At 44.1% G+C, this 22156-nt stretch overlaps 1 long non-coding RNA gene across 2 annotated transcripts in view; it reads right to left on the bottom strand.

Annotated features, from left to right (window-relative positions):
• LOC146821173 (uncharacterized) overlaps positions 1-12717 on the bottom strand; it is a 38172-nt gene extending 25455 nt beyond the window's left edge. For both annotated transcript variants that reach the window (XR_014962672.1, XR_014962673.1), the window contains exon 1: positions 12620-12717. This is a non-coding gene — a long non-coding RNA (uncharacterized LOC146821173). The remainder of the gene's footprint in view (positions 1-12619) is intronic.
• Positions 12718-22156: the final 9439 nt, after the last annotated feature.

Genomic DNA, 22156 nt, shown 5'->3' with positions numbered 1-22156 from the left:
TTTCTTCACCCATAGAGTAATCTCATAGGATGCTAGCCACATATTGATGCAATTCCCCTAAACATATTCATGAACAATACCCTTAGGCAATCTGGGATCACGGACATCTCCTGCAATTACTTTTGTGTCTCTGTTGCTGTTACCATGTGCTTAGGTTTTCAAACACAGCTTGACCCTTCTTTCCTCCAGGGCCAGTCTTCTCTCCATGGTCAGTCTCCTTCCCTCCATCTCTAGAAGGCTAAGTTGAGCCTCAAGGTTTTTGGGTCCCCTCACTGAAGTCGAGCTCTTCTCACATCCAGATGTGGAGGAGCACCTTTAAAAGATTGCAGGGTCAGGCTCCAGTTGTCCCCCTCATCCTCTTCCTCCTTGACCTTTTTCCCATCATCCTCATCCCCACTGTCACAGATTATTTCACTTTCAAGGAGTGCTTGGGTTCTCCAGGCTTCGTCGTGAGAGTCTTTTTCAGGTCCTCCTTCTATCCCCAACCTGCTTTCCTGTCCTTGCTGAGCACCTCAGGTCGTTGATTGTCAGTGAGGACAAGGTGGCAAAGTCAATCTCCATGTTTTCCAAATGTTTTGTAACTTTCACAAACTTTTACCTATTTTTTTCAAACTTTAAAAAACGTATGCACACTTTTTGAAAAGTTGATTAACTCCACAAAAATGATGCCTTGGAGACACCAAACTTGGCAAACTTTAAAAAACATTTCCTCAGATGTCGACTTGGTGGATTTTCAGTGGGTCCTAACTTATTAATTGTCTATATATAATAACCAACAACTTCTGGATTGCACTGCTAGGCAACAATGTGAGGAAAGTAGTAATGAATTGGTGTGGTTTTGTGACCTCATAGTTTAGTACACTCACAATACCATCTTGGGTCCAGTTATACTGTTAAACCTTAGTTCAAGCCTGAGTAGCTGTGGCTTTGAGCAGTCAAAAGAACAAGTGTAAAGCATTTAAAAGTAATAAAACAACAAAATACAAACTTCACACAACACAAAAGAAGTCTGACACCAATTTATAGATATAGGGCCTCATGTAGGTAAATACATTTTACCGGTTCTTAAATACCGAGCCGTACCGAATCGGTAAATTAGAATCGGTAAGTTATATGTAGGTAAAAATTCGGTAACAGTTACCGATTCGGTAACAGTCGGTAAATACGAATCGGAATTCACCGATTCGGTAAATACCGAGGTGATAATTACCGATTCCGAAAATACCGAGGTGGTATCCACCGAATCGGTAAATACCGAGGTGGTATTTAGCGAATCGGAAAATACCGAGGATACTACCACCTTCCCTTAACTAAGTAGCCAATATCATAATCATGTCATTATAGAAGGTCTCTCAGGCATGAATAGGGGACCCCATACCTCAAAGATCAGCTCAGTGAAATCACATCACAGGAGCATCAGGAGTCTCCTCGCAGGAAGGCTCGTCTTCGGTCTGAATAATAAACATGATGTCTGAGATATGAAAAGCACCAACTGTCAGGTATGTGCAGCTGCACGTGTGCCATGGCTAAATCGTGGGTCGAACAACCTAGAGTGGAAAACATGCATTGTGTAAAATTCCAGACTGTGTGTCACAGCATGTACAGACCAAGGTCGCTGCGCAGAGCTTGGGATGGGAACAACAGAATGCACTCGTCTGAAGGAAGTCTCGAGTCAGCAGTTTATTCAAGAAAGAACATGTAAACGCAGTGTCCTGTGCAAAGACACAAATATGGCTACATAACATTCAACGTGGTTATGCCAACTGAACAATGCATGTACGTATTCAGGGAGAACTCACTACACGCCCCCTTGAGCGAAGCAATATGTAATAGGCAAGAAAAGAGAGAACGCAGAGTTCAGTTTCGTCAGAGCAGAACAGGGCGTAACCAATGCAGCGCCAAAGTCCTACAGTCCAATTAATTGCAGCATACAATTCCAAAAAACACAATGCAAGGATAGTAAAAAACTCAAGCAGACCATCAGGAAGAGAAAAACGAGGAATAAAAGAAATAAATGTTGCGCCAGGGTGCTGTCCAGTAGCACAGGCGCAATGGACGACAATCCAGTTAATCCATGAATGTATAGGCAGCATATGTGGCCACGGCTTCCAACAAGCAATCGTTTCCAGGGCCACTAAAAGTCTCAGCCATCCAATTGAGTAAAGAAAAGGAACATACGTGTTCTCCAACCAACGGAGCCTCTAGCACAATCAGAGGGCACCCGGAATGTTCCTCCAAATAGCTCATGGACAAGAAGTCGTAGGCTGCCGCTGAGATGTCCCAATTACCCAGGATACCATGCCCCGCTCCACACGCCATGATCCGGACACCAGAACAGGACAACTCGTGAGACACTAAGGGCCGCATCAGTCGATCGAAATCCGGCACCGGAGACACCATGTTGGTCAAGCACAAATCCAGAGGCCATTCAAAGGGACAATCCAGGCAGTGTAATACAGGTTGTACGCAGGTGAAGTAGGAATACCTGAAGGATAATCCATAAGCCAGGCTCAAAGTCGCCAATGGCAAAGTCCCATAGAAGTCAAGCATCCTATCACGAAGAAGATGCAGACGGGACAGGTGCTCGTGTGGCACAGAAGGAGCAGCCATTCCGTAGTATGAAAAGTTAAAGCAGCACACCTGCCACCAGCGCCAGAAGCAGCGGAACACCTCCAAAGATGCTCGAGAACAGTGAATGAACAAATGCCGGAATTACACCAAAAATAGTTTGGAAAGAGGTCACGAGACCCGAGCCCCACATGTTAAAAAAAATTGAGCCAGGCCGGTCGTGGACGAGGCATTGATAATACTTTGGATCAAAGAGCCGAAATGCAGGGGGAGGTCAGTATTCAGAGGCGCCTGTTCCTCAGTGCGCGTAGTAGCAACGTGAAGGACAAATATTTCACGAGAGGAAGTCAAAGGCACCTCTTTGTGGGACAATGGCGCTCTATTCTGCTCAACTTGTTGGACTCTGCTTTCAAGGTTGGAATCGAAGGCCAGATGGAAACATCCCGCCGCCCATGCGGGGGTGGAAAAAGAACAGTATTGCAGCAGACAACTTCATGCGAGACAGTTATGTACGGGATTACCACTCACATCCCGCAGCAAACTTCATTAATCATAATTAAATGAATACTGTTTGCAAGCACAGTGAAAGAAGGTGTAATCACAGGCACTGGGATACCTCGTAGGACGCACGCCAAAATCGGGGCTTGTACATTGCATGCGCCGTGTACTTGCATGTGCCTATTGTCTCATGTATGAATCCTAGAAGTGAGAGTGCTAGAGCTAATATCTATAACGGCTTAGGCCTTCTCCATGTTTGCTTGGTCAATAGCTCTCAGTCTGGAAGCCGCCTCACTGTGCGACAACTTGCAGACCTCGTTGTAAATAGCATACGCGCACCTTTTGGTTCTGCCACCCACGGGACCATTCACAACATCATTCCATTCGGAATGCACATTGATGGAGTGGGTGGACTTCCTGATCCTGTAGATGTGCTCTGTGTCAGCTGGTGGACAGAGTGGGATGTGTGTCCCATCAATGCAGCCAATATAATGGTGGAAGAAATTCCTGAAGGAACGGGACAGGCAACTCTGGGATACACCACCCACCGCAGCTGTCACCACCTGAGAAATGCCGGATGCCAGCAGATGTGGGCTGCAGAGCACCTGCACATGTGGGGGTATGGCGTGCGCCCTTCTTCTTGGCTGGTCCAGGAGTGGGTGCGGGTCCCTGATTGAGTCCATGATGGTTTCGGGGTGTAGCCTGTACCTCTCATGTATCTCTGCATCAGTCAGCTGGAATAGTGTGATGCGCTGTCTGTGGATGCGTTCCTTCCGTCGCCAAACCCTCAGTCCTGCTGCCTGTAGACGTAGGCGCCTTGCAATGACGTACATAGCTGCCAGGGTGTCCACGCTGTTGCATTTTGGGATTGCTTAGCTGCACTGTTGATGGTTACCACCTGCTTTCAATCCGTGTTAATTACCGACTCTTATTTACCGATTTTCCTGGATTTCTTAATTACCGAGTGCTCCTACATGTCATTTTAAATTTTTACCACTTCATATTTACCACTTCATATTTACCGATTCGTTAATTGTGTATTCGGTAAATATGAATCGGTATTTTAGAATTCGGTAACTATGAATCGTATTTACCGCCTCATATTTACCGAAAAGTGGTTTTTGGACTCCTACATCTCACTTGTCTGAATACCGGTCGGTAACGGTATAATTACCGAAATTCGGCCGTTACCGACCGGTATTAGGCTTCCTACATGAGGCCCATAGATCTTATTTTGGGGAATTTTTAGAAATCAAAATGAACAGAATTGACCAGAGGGTCCTGGATATATAGCTGTCAAAATAAAATGTAAATTACAGCTTTTAACTCAAAATGTCAACAAGCATTGGTAACCATTGATGTTGGTGAAAAACATTTGAAGAGTAGTGTTTGGGTATGCAGGCCTGCTTTAGGTGACCTAGGTGACCAACTCCAGCAGGATGCAGGTCAAGCGGGCCACTAAGGAGCAGTAGGACAGTTAACTTGTCACCAAAGCAGTCTTCAGTCCAGTTCCAGACTTTATGGGCGAACCACCATAGACTTAAATAGAGTAGCTCTGATGTAAGGGGTACAGGAATGCAAGGATGCTGTGAGAAGATCGAAGGGGGCTTGCTGGGGCTACTCCGGGGTTCACAGCCTTGGTGGGGTGACTTTAACGACAGGGGTCAATGTCCTGGTGAGACCAGCAAAAGTCAGCTGTTCCCTTTGGTGGAGGCTAGTTTCCTTCTTGGGAGACCAAACTGCATTCCGATTACTCACTTGGGTCCAGAGGACTCAGGTGCCACTCTTAAGTGTTGGAACTTAGCTGCCAAGGGTGCACATCGGCGGTCAAGCGACTGTGGCTAATGACTTGCCAGGCAGACTACTTCAGCTTTTGTGGCTCAGTAGCTGTAAGAGGAAGTCAGCCAACAGACTCTTTGAATTCACCTCTTCTGTCGGGGGTTCAGGGATGACTTTTCCACAAGCCAGGCACCCGAGGTGCAGTCCTCCCTTTGTTATCCCAAGGATCAGTAGGTGCAGTCCAGTGGTTAGTGCATCCTCTCTTGTAAGGTCCAGGGAAGCGCAAAGCAGTCTTTCTTTTTTCCTCTCTCCTGTGCAATGTGGTCCGAGGTCTGGTGGTCAGGGGTGCCTGGGGATGCAGAGGTTGCTAGTCCAATGGGCTACCAGATCCCTTTCTGCATGATGACAACTTCATGTGATGTGTGGCATCTAACTATCCCAGAGTCCATAATTCTGCTCACTCACAAGATGGCAGGACCCCTCTCTCTGTAAGGAGCTTGGTAGCCCGCCCTAGAGGTGTGGCTACCTGAGGGCTGCAGGCCCACAGGAAATCTATTTAGCAACTGTTTTCCCCTCTGTGCTGATGCCACCCTGTCTACCTGAAAAAACAATAATTAAAAATGCAATAGGTCTCGCCTTTTATTAAGTTAAAGCCATTTGCTTTGCTATATAATACCATTAGCAAAACAAATGTTTTTCACTTAATCAAAGGCGAGATCTATTGCATTTTCAATGCTTGTTTAGGGTTGTGTTAGAAATTTTAAAATAATAACTCATCCCTCAAAAATGTAATTTGTAATTACTTCCTATTACAAAATACATGCCCGTCCAATCCACTTTTTACTCTACTACCTGTTGGAAGATTTTGTATTTTTAACAAATGTGAATTTCCGTATCCAGGATTCGATTTCAGACGCTCCCTATTTTTCTTATTCTACCAGTCCCACAAATGTGATTTCTGGCACGTGGTTTTCCAACGCTTTGAATTCTCATATGTCAGTTATTTCCTACAGCTGGAGGCCCGCCCTTTCCTACCACCGACTGCCCCCAGTTCCTCCACTGCTATTCCACTCTGACCACATGAGACATCATTCAAGCCCTGGTGCTCTTCTGCATCTCTAAGTAGCATTGGCTGGATTGTTTCTACTGCACCCACTGCAGACACAGGCAACAGCAATGGGCACAGGCTGCCTGCTGCCCCGGGTCTGCCGAGGGGCCTACCTAGGAAGCCACGGGGGGACAGAACTAGGGAGTGCAGTGTTGCACTGCAAACAAGGTAACAGATGAAGCAGACAAGCTGTCTCACACATGCACACACACACATCCAGAAAAGACAAAACAGCAGGAGTCCACAATCATGGTTGAGGCAAAGCCGCGCCGGAGCAGCTTAGATTTATGCATCTCATGAACAGACGCACTGACAGCCCAGTGACGCGCCAGCCTCCTGCTCTCAGTGTACACTGCAGTGTACTGTAAGGGAGCTCCGGGCCTAGGGGTACTGCTACTTCTACAGCATGCTCTCTGCAATTCTCACAGGCTGAAGCCAGGGCTCTGTGTGAATGGTGGTGAACAGCAGGCGGAGTGAGTATATGAGTACATTTTGTATACCCCCCCCCATTGATGTATGTTCTTATTAACCCGAATAATCTATTAATTGTAATATTATTAATCTGTTTGAAGTGATATCTAACCAACTATATTAATGAAAGAATTACACGTGGGATTTGCATTTGCATGGCTGAACTAATTTGTATACTAATATATGTACGCATACTAATGGTAGAAAATTAGAATATTGTATGATATATGTTGCTTTTGTGATGTAATTGTAAATTGCACCAGATGACATCGTTGGGTGAATATAAACGTTTTGAATGTTTCTGTCGTGCTAGATAATTACATACACATAGGGGTATTAGTGAGGGTTTAACATTTTATTAGCCATTTCAATGTTTTAATTACGTTTTGTGTTTGTTTTACTTAAATTGACCGATTTGGGCCTTCGTAAAGATGGCAGACTTCGACATTATGGCCTAGTCACTGATCCACGAGGTTTCGGGTGAAGTGCGCCTGCGCCACAGCCAGCAACAAGTGGCCTCGTCTTGACCTCATGTGAGATGTACCCATCAAGGACGCACTGGGAGAGCTGCCAAAATTGTTAAACAAAAGACTGTCTTTAAAACCAGAACCAGCAAGCGTGATGATTTAACAGAAAAACTATGAGAACCGCACCAAACGACCCCAAATCCTCCAATCAGGACTGTCTAAAACTGATTTTTGTTACATCTTGACATAAAATGTATTATAAAAGATGGTAGAATAGTGAGTTAAGGGCTGAATTCGTCATTATTATAAGGAGAATGCTGACGCTGACGGAGAGGACAGTGACACTGCTGGACAGCTGTTTATCCTGAATCTTTGACAGACTGAATTGCTGCCTGACTTTGATGAATTAAAGACTTTTCCACGACTTGATTGACTTAGAGGACTACTAATAGCCAGATTAGGTAATTATGATGTTCGGTGGTTTGGTTTATGATCTTTTAAATTGCAATTGATTAGATAAACAAAATTATTATTCTAACAAACAAATGTGTCGGATGAGTTATTTGGAGAGATTAGAATAAGATTAAATGTAGATTAAAGAATTGAGTCACCAAATATCCAATTTCAACTAACTGATCTGTCGACTAAATGGAGGGAATATCTCGAGGTTCAGAGTTTAATAAAGGTACTTAATGTATGTTCAAGTAAATTAGGTTCTTTAGGTGAAAAAGTAATTCTTTCATGTCAGCGATTGGAAAATGTATCTCTCCCGTGGGAACGGATCAATGATGTGTGAGTGATGGTGTTATGGGCCCCACCAATGAATGTATTGAGTGAATATGCTAGTATGATATTTGGTCTGTGACGAAGGGAGGATTTCAAATTCCACGCTGCATCACTATGGCGTGCTCTCTGCAATCCTCACAGGCTGAAGCCAGGGCTCTGTGTGAATGGTGGTGAACAGCAGGCGGAGTGAGTATATGGGGAGCTCAGTTGTTTATTAATGGGTGTGTTGTAAGGTTGGAATCCTAGCGGAGCTGTGCTTTCATTCCATGCTCAGAAACACCGAATACACCCCGCCAGCCGCACGACACCGAACAAAGCCCAGAGATGCACAAGTGAAGGCGTCCAAGAGAAAGTGGTGATGAGTAAACAGATGGGTAGTAGGCTGTGCTGTACACAGGAGAGCTACTCACAGGTAGCGGGAGAGCTACAAGTAGCCCAGGAGTTTATTGTTGGAGAACCCAGGGCTATTAATTGGTTTTTCTGCAGATGAACTCTTAGATGTACATGAGTGTGCTGCAGCACCTTCTAACTTCCCTCATTCCAATTCCACTGCCTGGGTGCTGGGCTGTCACTGAAAACAAACACAGGCACTTAGAGGTTGATTCACCGAGGGGGAAAATGCCAGATATCTACTTACGCGTGTGTGCTGGCACTTTTTTTTAATACTACATATGGCCAGGAAGTACCATTTACTGCTGCCTGACCTCAAAATGTAATAGGAAGGAAAAGCTAAATCGATATGTGGTGCTGCATCAAAATCAGCCCATTAGGAGCCCTTCTATACTGCCATTCCCAAACTTGGTATCCTTTTTGGGCTCTACTTATGTTAACTGTTTACCAGTTTCCAACATGGGCACCTGTTGGAGGTGGTCTGGCAGTCATGTTGAGAACAGGAAAACACTTCATGTATGAGGAGGGTGTGCCCACCAAGGTGAGGACAAGCAACTCCTGAGGTTCTGATGTACATCTTGTGATTACGCTCCATATCGTCACTTCCCAGGGGTGGGTGGATCGGGCAATATATCCAGGGCCAGAAGGATGGTGAATCACAGATTAACATATTTACACCAAGGTAATCACACAATATCACACAAACCCAAATGAAACTGTATGGAAAACGTGTACCTTTGCTGCAATATGATTTCTCTGTGTTGCATATGTCGAAAAACTCAATAAAAAAGGTAATCACAAAAAACAGGAGCCCTCTTTTACTGGAGACAGGAAGTTATGGCAAAAGGTTACAGTGATAAGGCTTCTCACTTTCTTAGTCTGTGCCTGCTTCTTGAAACACCACTGTATTAGTTACTTTGCCAATATGCCATACCAGCGACACGTAAAAAATGTCAGGGAAACCCCATTAATGAGCATCTCACAAAATATAGAAATCATTGTTGCCAAATGTAAAAAAAGAAAGTGTTGGAAGCAAAGAGATAAACTAAATGGCACCTCAAGGGAAGAACCACCACCACTCTAAACTTGGATAGGTCCTTGAATTGTGACGAGAAATGCCGGAGTGAACTTTTACTGTTACTTTAGGTGCTTGGAGGGGAACATGATATACAGGCGTCGTCCTTCCAGGACAGTATTCATAGGTGCACAGGAAAACCACCTGCAGTAGTTTCAATCCAAAAGTTTATTTTCAACCAATGTATGGTATGTTCATTAAAGCGGCAAAAAACCTGAAAACACCAGCTTACCAGCCAAATGTGTTCGAGACGAAAGGTTCGAGTTTTGAAGAGACACTTATAGTCTGTCACAGGTACTTTGCAAAGTAATGCCTGACCTTGAATCCACCGGGAGTTGAAGTATTGTTCACAGCAATACCTTAATGTAATTTTATTTTTACTATTTTGTACATTTCTGGGTGGGGGAGAGGGGAATCAAAAAAATCTATGTGATAATAAATTGTGAGTAATTCTATGCTGATAGTTGCCTTCCACACAATAGTTAGATTTCTGCGACCATTAGCCGCATCCTTGAACACTGTTTTGAGGAAAAATATGATGGGGCAGATTTATGTTGCACTTGCGCCACTTTTGCGCCGCCGTTGCGTCACTTTTGTGACGCAGCAGCAACGCAAATCCTGCGCCATGGTGCGGGGTATTTACAACGTGACGCATCTGGGAGATGGGTCACGTTGTAAAGCCCTGCGCCACATGTAGGCGTTCCAGGGCAGGTGGGGGCGTTCCGGCGCAGGAACGCCTCCTAAAAGTGGCTGAGTGAAATCTACAAGATTTCACTCAGTCACTTTTAGGCCCATGCTGCGTCAAAACCCTGCGCCTGCTTGAAGCAGGCGTAAGGATTGACGCAGCATTGTACAGATAGGGCCCCCCAGAGCATTGCTGGAGCTGCGTCGCGCTTGCGACGCAACTCCAGCAATGCGCCACTTTTACGGCACAGATGCATCACGCATCTGTGCCGTTTTTGCCCCATGGTGCGCCGCATTATAAATGCGGCGCATCCATGGTGGCGCAGCTGTGGCGCATAATAACTGGCGCATCCCTGCTGATATGCAGGGATGCGCCAGTTGTCATAAATCTGCCCCGATGTTGGTATGCCCAATTAACAACACAAAGTTTTGGTAAAAAAGGACTTTTAATGTGCCAAAGTCCAGCAAAGCGATCACAACTGCAAGCAGCATGTGGGTGTGGGGGACCGGAGGTGAGTTGGCGGCTGAGGAAGCAGCAGTAGTCCTGGTAACAAGCAGGCGCACAGGGTTGGCCTGTGTACACACATGGGGCCTCATTTATGAAAAGTGACGCATCACGGCGTGAAAACAGTGATGCGTCACTTTTCACTGCGCCCTCCCTGCGACTCCAATGATGCGTCATATTTACAGTATGACGCATCATGTCACAAGGAGTCACAGATACGTCAGTATTTCTGACGTATCTGTAGGCGCAAATGTGACGCATTGCTGGAGTGTGTCACAAAAGTGACGCAACTCCAGCAATGTGTCCTTTCACATGGGGAAGCCCCATGTGAAAGGGCCTGCGTCAGTCTTACGCCTGCTGTGAGGCAGGCGTAAGATATTGACGCATTTGCACCCTAGAAGTGGCGCAGTGAAATCTCGTAGATTTCACTGCGTCACTTCTACGATGCTTACTTACGTGGGAACGCCCACCCTGCATACATTATACCTGACGCAGGTATAATGATGCGCAGGGGTTTACAAAGTGACGCATCTAGGTAGATGCGTCACTTTGTAAATATGGCGCATCATGGCGCATGTTTTACGCCACTGGTGTGTCACAAAAAGTGACGCACCGGTGGCGCAAAAGTGACGTAGGGGCTCATAAATGAGCCCCATGGTTCCTGTCCCTGTCACTGTATTCCTTCATGTGTTGCGGTCAAGCAGCCAAGCAAGCGGCAGACAGAGACTATCCTTGGCAGGGGCATAACGCAGGCTCCTGAGGCGCGGGGGGCGCAACCCTCCAGGGGGGCCCCAAATCTCAAGAGGGGGGGGTCCAAATCTCAAGAGGGGGGGGGCAATTCTCAAGAGGAGGGGGCTAAAATCTCAAGAGGGGGGCAATTCAGTCAAAACTCAACGAATATCTGTGAAATATGGAAGATTTGGAGGACACTCATCACATTCTGCGGGGTGGCCCAGTCATTTTGAGTTGCACCACCTTGGGGGAGCCTTTTGGTGCACAAGAGCAACATAGTAAAAAGAAAAGAAAGTTGTGATGGAATCCTCAGTTGGTGCATTACACCGTCTTCTATAGGACCCAGAATGGAGGCGCATAAAGTCTTAGGGGTAGATTTATAAGCCCCTTGCGCCACTTTTGCGTCACTTTTAACATGGGAAAAGTGACGCAAAAGTGGCGCAAGAGGCTCATAAATCTGCCCCTTAAAGTCTTAAAGAGGGGGAAGGGCAGCACACGAAGTCTCGCACTGGGACTCATTTACATGGGGGAGTGTCCGGAGGGTGAGAAGATCTCATAGGTTGCAGGGGCTGGCGAAGATAATCACGCGTCAGGTTCGAACTGACCCGTTACTGACTCTTTCTCAGTCCAGCTTGCCCGTCTTTTTTGTTTTTACCTCAATTCTTTATTTAAAGTTTTTTCAAAATTACTTGAACAATGATGAACATTCTTATGTCCTCATATAAACATAAAAAAATGTCAAGGATACATTAAATGATATGAGCATAATAAAGCAAAACAAAATAAAAACGAATTAGTAAGAGTACCACAATTGTGTACATAGATGAATGACATAAGTGGTGTCAGGCTGATAGGAAATCTAAAAGTTCCTCCGCATGTCAGTCTATCTCTCTGGGAGTATATCAGGGGAGTCTCGTACCAACGGCATATTTCACTACCTGATAAAAAGACATGTGCAGTGTCTTTTGGTGACGAAGGTTCTCACATGAGAAACACATCCATGACTCCTATCAGCGTTGTAATTTGGGACTTGTAGTTTTGTTAATTCCATAATAAAATCAGGACTACATGTAACAGAATGCACAGCAAAAAAGACTGAGTGGGCTTCTCACACATGCACTGCTTTAAATGGGTAAGTACTAATTACCTGCACTTCTTGAATTTAAAAAGAAAGACTCCCTGCACTTTTCAGCACAACTACTGCAATACTTACAACTGGAGAGTAGCAGCAGTTCTCAGTAGCACCAAGGTACAGACAGGACATAGGTACTATAGCATAGTAAGTACGTACACTTCTGTTCTTCCACTGAAAGCATTGCACCCATGTACCCAGGAAACACGAGAACTCTGCATTCTCTCTCGCTGGATCAGTGGTTTTATCACCCCACCCAATGACTGTTCGCCCATCCCGCAAACCCCCACCGCTGAGGAGCAGCTCTCAACAGCATAGCAGGTGCAATGGCACTGGGGCCCATGACTGTGAGGGGCCCCCTTCACCCCAATACGGCCTATTTTCTATTCTCCTAAACCAGGGGTTGGTCACCTAGTTACCTCACCTGCATTAGGGCTTGCTGTGCCCCTGCTACGCCACAAGTCCCAGTGTCGTGTTGGACTCCAGTTGACATGCTTTTCCATCACCCTTCCGGGCTCCCGTTGATGGAGGAGGCGGAGAACACGCATTCCCACGGCCCTTTCCTTTTCCGTGAAAGGTGGGGTAGCAGCAGCGGTGAGCCTGAAATTCAGGTTTTTCAAGCGGCAGAGGGGGTGCTGCGGGTCATGCGTGAGCTCCACTCTCTGGGCCCGACCTAGGGCATGCGTTTCCAAAACGACAGTGCATCGGAGGTGTTCAAACTCCAGGGCGAGATCCCCCAGTGGAGCAGCAGCGGAGGGTGTGAAGGGGTGGGGGCCCTCGCACTGGACGACTGTGGCACGTGCTATGGGTCAGGCCGATAGTGCAAGGAATGGCGTACCACAGAATGTACTGCCCCCCTACACTCACACACACACCACCACCTCCGACAGATTATGATGAGGGGCCTCTGAGCAGCTAATTATCTCACTGACATTCACAGGCCGTACACATGTACAGGCCTTTGGATGAAATGAGGGGGGGCTCCCTGCTGGGGCTTTCGTTACGCTCCTGTGCACAGCTGCGTTATAGCTAGAGGTGACAGTACTAAAAATGCAAGGATTAAGATGCACTAACAGTTGAGAACTTTAGGTGCCCCGCAAAGCATTTGAAAAGTTTTCGGCTGAGGTGAAATATTACAGCTAGGGTCTGGGGGGATGTATGTCGTTACAACGCACACTTTTACAACGCATGCACTTGCAACGCCTTTTTTACAACGCAACATCCACTACAACGCATTCCATTACATCGCATGACACTACAACGCATTTTTAAAAACTACCTTTACAACGCATTCCATTACATCGCATACTACCTTTACAACGCATACCATTACAACGCATAATATTATATTGCATTTAAGGTAAGTATTCGATAGTATAGGGGTAAAAATTACTATTCTTACTCCAGGGGGTGCAACAGTAAGGTAAATGTTGGATAGTATAGGGGTAAAAATTACTATTCTTGCTCCAGGGGGTGCAACAGTAGGGTAAGTGTTGGATAGTATAGGGGTAAAAATTATTATTCTTACTCCAGGGGGTGCAACAGTAGGGTAAGTGTTGGATAGTATAGGGGTAAAAATTACTATTCTAACTCCAGGGGGTGCAACAGTAGGGTAAGTGTTGGATAGTATAGGGGTAAAAATTACTATTCTAACTCCAGGGGGTGCAACAGTAGGGTAAGTGTTGGATAGTATAGGGGTAAAAATTACTATTCTTACTCCAGGGGGTGCAACAGTAGGGTAAGTGTTGGATAGTATGGGGGTAAAAATTACTATTCTAACTCCAGGGGGTGCAACAGTAGGGTAAGTGTTGGATAGTGTAGGGGTTTTAATGTAATATTATGCGTTGTAATGGTATGCGTTGTAAAGGTAGTATGCGATGTAATGGAATGCGTTGTAAAGGTAGTTTTTAAAAATGCGTTGTAGTGTCATGCAATGTAATGGAATGCGTTGTAGTGGATGTTGCGTTGTAAAAAATGCGTTGTAAGTGTAGTGCGTTGTAATAGTTGCGTTGTAAAGGTTGTTCCCCGTCTGGGGTGATGGAGGGCAGACACGGCTAGACCAGGCATGGGTAACCGCTCTCTGTTGTCCTCTGTAGGCACCGACTTCCGTCAGCCATGACACAGCCGAGCCCGGGCTCACCACCTCCTGTGACCTCCACATGCACAAGGGTCTACCCTGAGAAACAAAGCCGCACCACTGCACGGAAGCCGAGCACTTGCCAACAAACAAAGGATGCAGGAAGAAGGCCTCGACGAATTTACAGATCCCAGCTTTGAACCGGTGCCACAGGGGCGAGTCACACGCACTGGCAGAGAGCAGTGAGACGGGCCTTGGCAGACGCTGCACAAACTGCGACCAAGGCCTGTGTATCACTGAGGCGGCCTGCACGAGGGAGGCCACAGCATCGAGGGAGATCCGCAGCGCCCAGGAAGTGCGCACTGCCTCACCTTCCACGGCTCCCAGCCAGAGGAGCCGTTTCCAGAAGACAACAAGTGGTGCATGCAGCCCAACTGAAACTGAAAGCGCGCATGGCGTGCTGAGGATAAAAAAGCAAGCATCGATCTCTTGTCTTTATCGGGCCATGTGTTTCTAATTAGAAACACATGCCCAATAAAGATAAGAAAGTGCTATGCGACAGAAACAAAGCAGGCGAGCCAGTCTGGGTCGGCCGGCACAAAAAGCGAAAGGGAGGCAACCCAAACACCTAATTTCCAATGGCAGGCCACGTTTACCATAAACGGTGATGCCAGCCAATGGAAATAAGGGGCGGGGCTTAAAGCCCTTTTCTCAAACTCCTCATTAACAATAAATGTCGATGAGCGAGTAGCGCATGTGCTGCAATGCTAGGCAAGATCTAAAGAGCAGTTCCTCTTGGAGTGTCCACTATTTACCCATCAAAGGCAGCTGTCCCTTTGAAGCTCGTCTTTTGGACTCACACTCAGACTCTGTGTGGCTTCCTGCTAGGGAGAGGTGACACTTCTTCCAACAGCAGGCATCTATTGTTTTCGTTCCTGGGATTCGTGCACACCTCTCCCCAGGAGGGCCGAAGGCTGCCTCGTGGCCAGCATCTGCCAATGGCCACTGAAAAACTTGGGCAACAGAGTGGTGACTTTCTAAAGTTGCCTTATATTTAAAAGTTACATTAAATTCGACTTGGGCATCATGTTTAATGTAACGGTTATTTTGTTACCTTGAAGTTCCAACTTTAGTGGTTCCATTTAGGAGTTAGCACAGCTGAGATATCAGCATGTAACCCAGTACTTGGCAATGGGGCTACTAGCCTCTCGAAAGTAAAAATTAGAATTTGGCTTTTTTACTGTGAAAAGAAACAGAAATGTATGTCTTACTCTTCAATATACAGCATCTTGCATTAGGACTTAATTAGCCTGCTGTAGGGGATGCTTATATATATTTTGACGGAAGGTCTGGACTTTGAAACTAGTTTAAATGACAAAGTTGTGTTAGTATTTTAAAACTGCTCTACCAATCTGTAGTGGTAGGCTGAGAGACGTTTTACTTTGTCACACTCAGGGAGGCACAATAAATGCTGCTGCCATGAGGAACAAGTTAACTTACAGGCCCTGGGTAGCCAAGGTACCATTTGCTAGGGACATATAAGTAATTTACATTATGCCATTTGGTATAAGCCAATCACACATTAAACTTCTAAGGGTCAGAGCACTGGCCCTGAGGTCCAGTTAGCCGGCCTCAGTGCGCTCTCGGAGTTGCAAAACCAGCAGCATCATTCCAAAACTTTGGGGTTGGACATGCAAAAAGAGGCATCTAAGATTAGTTTGAAAGTGCCAACCTCTGCTAAACACCTATTGGCCAGGCCAATGCGATGTGGTTTGTCTACACTGACTATACTCATATTATTAAAAAGGCTTTGTTAGTCATATCATTTATAGTGTTGCCCAAAGCATCCTAATGAATACACATAGTGCAAAACTAGTGCAGTGCAACTCGACACCGAGAGGTGGACCAATTGGCCAGAGCAAAACATTTGCACAGACCAACACTTGTAAAAACGATATTTACACTGTCTGACTGGTGCAAGGATTGTTTTTTTCTCTACCTGATCTTCAGTGCAAATGGAAATTTCCATCCTACCTACGTAGGCTGCGTAAATGTTGGTGAGAATTCACACTGCAATACTTTATACTATACAATGTTCTAGCAGCAAGATCCAAAATCAATATGTACTTGGACATACAGAGGTGTCTCAGAAAATACTGACCTTTCTCTTTAAACTTAGATGAACATGACCTTTCTAGGTAAGAGACCACATGTCATATTACTATTTGATTTAACACAAATATTAAATTCCTTTAAATTTGAACGGCAGGATGTGTCTCGTGCATGCAATATGCTGCAGTAACGAAGGCTAATCTGCATTTGCAAACTCCGGCTAAATAAGACGAAGGATGGCATTCGCCCCTTGAGCTGCCACTCGCTCTTTCCCCTACTTACTCAAGTATTTTGGATTACTTGGTGTACTTGACCCATAAACTGGTCTCATTATGTCGTTCTAGGCAAATATTTTATTTTGCAAAGCCACCTTTTTTTCATTATCACATTAGAGAGCATTATCCAGTATGTGAGTTAACCATTCCTGCTGTACAAAAAAAATATTTGGTTTGTTTTAATAAACTAAACGTTTGCTCCGTGCATAATAAGAATCTAGTCCACATACAGGGTACTCATGACCCCTTACTTGCCTAATCGTTCACTAATAGCATTGCCATCATGGCATGGGATGGAACTTTTCTCAGTTCATCTTTAAAAACTCACTTTCGATAAATATATTACTAAAGCATGAGATGGTAGTGCACTGTCATTTACAGACAGCACATTTTCCATTGAAATGGCCAGAAATATTTCCAGGAACATGCAGTTTTACTTGTAAAACTATATATTGTATAAACAATAATCTGTGGTAATTAGGTTTCAGCAAACATATTTATCATTTGCATATCACCAAGTAAAGTGTTCTGATTTGTTTTTATCCTGTTAAAATATTTTTTCATCAAACAGAATTACAAAACAAGGGCTTTCATAACTACTGAAATTATTTTGAAATGTTCGTACAGTTCACTTTTTAGCTATTTAAATGTGTTTGAATAAAATAGGACATCATACAGCCTTTCCTTTCACACTTTTTGTACAGCATGTTTGTCAGACAGTTCCCATTACAAAATCCTCCAAATTTGCAATCAGAGAAAGAAAAGTAATTGTAGATGTAAACTGACTTTTGAATGCTGTTTCTGAACACAGAATAAATGTGCATAGATAAAAACAAGATTTAAATGCCTCTTTAATGCTCCTTCACTTTGTGAGTGAACAGAACCCCAGTTGTTTGTCAGCTCCCCAGAAAAGTTGAGTAGGCCCTAAATATAGCTCGCCCTGATCAAATCTGACTTGCCATAGTAAGTGGGCGAGGCCTGTGATCATTGTGCTCTAAACCCGAATCTTCTAGTTCCAGACAAATGCTCCAGGCTGGAACCTTGGATGGCTTGCTACCTCTTTCTTTGAAAAATGTCCTTTTCTTAACAAACAGGTTTTCTGCATGTATGTATGTATATGAAGTTTCAGTAGCGCAACCCTAGCCAAAGGGCAGCGGAGCACTGTACAAGGCCAAAGACAAAATTTAGGTCTGGACACTTGTGCCAAATCTTTGAGGGATATATTTACTAACATTTCACACAACACAGCACACTCAGTGAAGTTGTTGTGGTGCATTGCGTGAAAGGGAAAGAGTAGACTAGCAACATATTTTCAAAGATATGGTACATTAGGATTGAGATTGAAAGGTCCGACATGCAAGTTACAATGTGAATCCTCACATAATCTCTCTGTTCTCTTCCTATTCAACCACTTCATCCGTGGTTTTTCTTTTCTCTATCTGTTTCATCCTCTCTCCTACCTAGTCATTCGCCTCTGGCTCTCACCAGCCACATGTTTCTCTGGGTTCCCTCTATCTCGCATTTCCTATGCCCCTCTCCCATTTATTCCTCTTTTCAACATTCTCTTTGTCGCCCTCACCATATTTATGTCTCTGTTTTTGTGCTTCTTTCTCTGCTCTGTATCCTTCTGTTTTTTTACATTTTTTTATTGGAAGAGTTCAACAGTCATTAAAGCACCATAAAACAGAAGGTCATGATTATTAAAAATATTTCATTTGATTATATATGACCAGAAAGATAGTGCAATTTACAAACTGGGTATAAATAGGCCATAGAAATACAGACAATAAATGATTGTATATTTCACACAACCCCATATTTCTTGTTTGACCTTGACTAAAATACTTTTATCCAAATACCTCCCAGAGCCTGAGAAATTTTGCGTAAGGCACCGACCTTAAAGCATATCTTTTTTTCCAGGTCCTTAGTTCTACATAAATTAGACCACCATTGCTGGAATGTTGGGATTACTCGCAATTAAAACAATAATATATACTCTTTTTATTTCCAAGACGCCTATATTAATATCAGGTAAATAGCCCAAAACTGCAGTCTGAACATCAATAGACTGGGTCAGTTCTAAAGTATGGAAGCAATGCTGCTCAATCTCACACCAAAATGATTTGATTCTTGGACAGCTCCAGATCATGTGGGTCCATGAGCCAGCCCCTTCCCTCAAACAAAAGGTCAAATAGAAGACTTTACAATGGTATATAAAAAGCAAAGAAGAGTTATTCAGGCACTTTGGTATTCCCATGATTAACAGCATTACTCATTTGACTGATATCTGTAATGTAATGTAATGTATAAATATTTATATAGCACATAAAAACTGTGACCCTTCGGGTATCCAGGCGCTCCGACCAAACGAGATGTTTTAATACTGAGGGGGGCAGAGTCGGGGGCATCATGCTACTGGAAAGAGCCAGGTCTTAAGGCTCCTTCTGAATTCCATCAATGATTGCGTCTGTCTGAGTTCAGTTGGGAGCTCGTTCCAGCTTCGGGCTCCGACCACGCTGAAGGCCCTCCCTATTCTGGGACTGTCCCCTAATAGAGAAGAATGTACTTTCAAAGTGGGAGAATAACGGTTTTAGTTTTATGAATGTGGAAGTTTGGAAAGTCAAGAGTGACACTGAACCTAGTATTAGGTTTAACAAAAACACACTACAATGGTCCTTTATTAAGATGAGATGTTTTTTTAAGGGAATTCGATTTTAGTAGAATTCATGCAAGTCTGGAATTGGCAGAGGACTTGGTAGAATCCAAAACGTGGAGATCTATTAGCGGATGGGTCGCAATGTTCAGACAAAATCAGGCTAAAACAGTTTATGAGAAGGCTTGGGGTATGCACCACTCCAAGAAGATTTTCAGGTCCCAATTGCCACTTGGAATAAGATGAATGAATTTAACTTTGCTTAAATGAAAGGTGCAAATTTTAGACGGATGCAATTTTATGCTAAGTGGCCGTTGTAAAGAACCCCAGCGTTTCTACACAAAATGAACCATAAAATTCCAGAAAATTGTTCTTTCTTCTTCTGTTGTCATCATTTCTCTATTTACCATCTGTTCTTTCTCTCGGCTGGCAGGCCCTCGCTTGCTTTCCTCTTCTCTCATGGTTCACTCACTGTTCCAACCTTCTGTCTCTCCCTCTCCGTAGATAGCCCTCTCTCCTTTCTTACCATATAGTCCTCTCCCCCTTCTCACCATCACTTACCTCTTTTTCACAGTTTCTCTGGTAGTGCTACTGCCTGTGAACTCTAAGTCTATGTTCAGCAACAGATCAATGCTTCTGGCACTATCATTCTTGGAACGGGGTAGAATGGTTAAAACTGCCTCTTATGTCAGTTGTCAAATTCTGCTTGGAGTGTATATGTTTACCAGTTTTTCATCTTTAAATCTGTCCAGAAATGTGTAAATGTTTGCTCAACACTCGAATGTGGGATACAAACTAAATAACATAACCCAATTTTGGCTTGTACTTCTGTCAGATGTCTATTTTATAATCGCTCAACGTCCTTAAATGTGTCCCTAAAAATGACCATTTGTCCTGAATTGTTGACCTGAATTTTGACCCTTTGTCCTGAATTTTTACTGTCACTGTGCAGAATTTGCCTTCTTACCAGTTGTCCACCCTAAGTACATATTGTGAGTATTTCCATCCTGACTTCCCCAAACGAACTGCTCGGAGCAGACACGGACAAACACTTCCCGTAAAAAGGCCTTGTCATCAATTACTGCTCCAATCACCAAGAACAACCGTTTTTTTTTTTAAAATATACCTGAGCCAATTATGAAACCTGAAATGGAATTCGAACTCAACATCTGCCAGCAGAGGTTTACCTTGAGTCACACATAATTCACAGAGCCCTGAGCACCGAAATGAGCAACACGCTTCTATTGTGACCAGTAGTGATATGACCTGAGGTTGAACATTTTAATATACAAGCTGCTTTACGCCATCATGATAACATTTCAAGAGCAGAAATAAGACAACTATATCATGTTTGAATTTGCTGAATGCCTTAGACTGAAATTCAAACCCTGGTGCGACATATAACCTTTCTATTCAAACCTCTGCAATTTCCATTTTACCAACACCACTTATAATTATCCATTTGAGTTTTAAATTAGCTATAGGTTTCCTTTAACAAAGGCAAAATAATTGTTATTCACACTTCTTATTATTTTGAAAGCTCTGAGCCTGAGATTGAACAGTATTTAGGCGGGTCTACAAATACTTATCAACCATTGTGCTACCATTCAGTACAATGCATCATGATTTAACTCCATCTATTAAGGGTTGAAACTTGTCGCTAAACCCCCTAGACTCAAATTCAAACAATAACCTTTCTTTTCAAATGTCTGCAATTTCCATTCTACCGACACCACTTATGATTATCCTTTTAAGTTTCAAATGATCTATAGGTTTCCTCTAACAAAAGTCAAATAATTCTAATAAATTTGAATGTGAGTTGATGATTGCTGTTTCACCATAGGGTATTTTGGGAGGTTGGGAGATATAATTTGTGATGTGAGTGAAAAGAACGGGGCTAAAGAGCATTCTTTTGGTTGTATGTCGTTACAACGCATTCCGTTGCAACGCATGCCTTTACCACGCATGCTTTTTCAATGGAATGCTATTTCCACGGATAACCTTTACCACGAATATTCCTTTACCACGCATACTTTTACAACAATTTTCGTTGTAAATTCATGCATGGTAATGGCATACTCTTGTTAAAGGTTATACCCCTCCCCTGTACCCTTACGTGACACCCCAGCCCCCAATCCTTATTATAATTACCCCTTCCCGTTTCCCTCAATCTATCTATATATATTTTTTAAACTTATATTCCCCTTACCTCTTCACGTCCTCTCCTCGATCTTCCTTGGTGACGTCATACGTCGTAAAGAGGAAGCGTCATTCCGTTTCCACTAAAACAATGCCGATTGTCTCCACTTCCCGACGTTACTGGTTTTTTTACACATTTATTTTTTATTTTTGGGAGGAGAGCCCCCTTTTTCGAATTGTACCCTTTAACACACGTCTTCGCCGACATTAAAAAAGGACTGGACCGGATGAACATGAAGACGTTTCACGGCATACGCGTGGTAAAGACGTTTACGTGGTAAGTGTACCGTTGTAAACGTAATGCATAGAAAAGCCCTTGTGGTTAAGGATGTTTCACCATTCTTTTTTGTGCATAATCGTTGTGCAGGAAAAACTGGTCTCACACAGTTGTTTCATGGTCTTCATTTTTAGGGCTCGCCCCTAGCGATGCACTGCGCAGCAGTGCTCGTGCAGCGAGAGTCCTTTTGTCCGGGGTTCTGAAATGGACCCTGGAATCGTACACGCTTGTGCGTGTGTTTTTTGTTTGGTCTTCTGCTATTGGGCTTTCAGTGCATGTATTTTTCAAACAGAGCACGCAATAGGCCAAAGGCGGGCGCATTGCTCCGCCCATGGCCTATTGGTTTCGCGATAATTGAAAGCATATGG

This window comes from Triturus cristatus, chromosome 6, assembly GCF_964204655.1.
Source record: "Triturus cristatus chromosome 6, aTriCri1.1, whole genome shotgun sequence".
In the NCBI taxonomy this organism is placed as follows: domain Eukaryota; kingdom Metazoa; phylum Chordata; class Amphibia; order Caudata; family Salamandridae; genus Triturus; species Triturus cristatus.
Note: the sequence above shows the minus strand (reverse complement) of the source record. Positions and strands in the feature narration are given on the sequence as shown.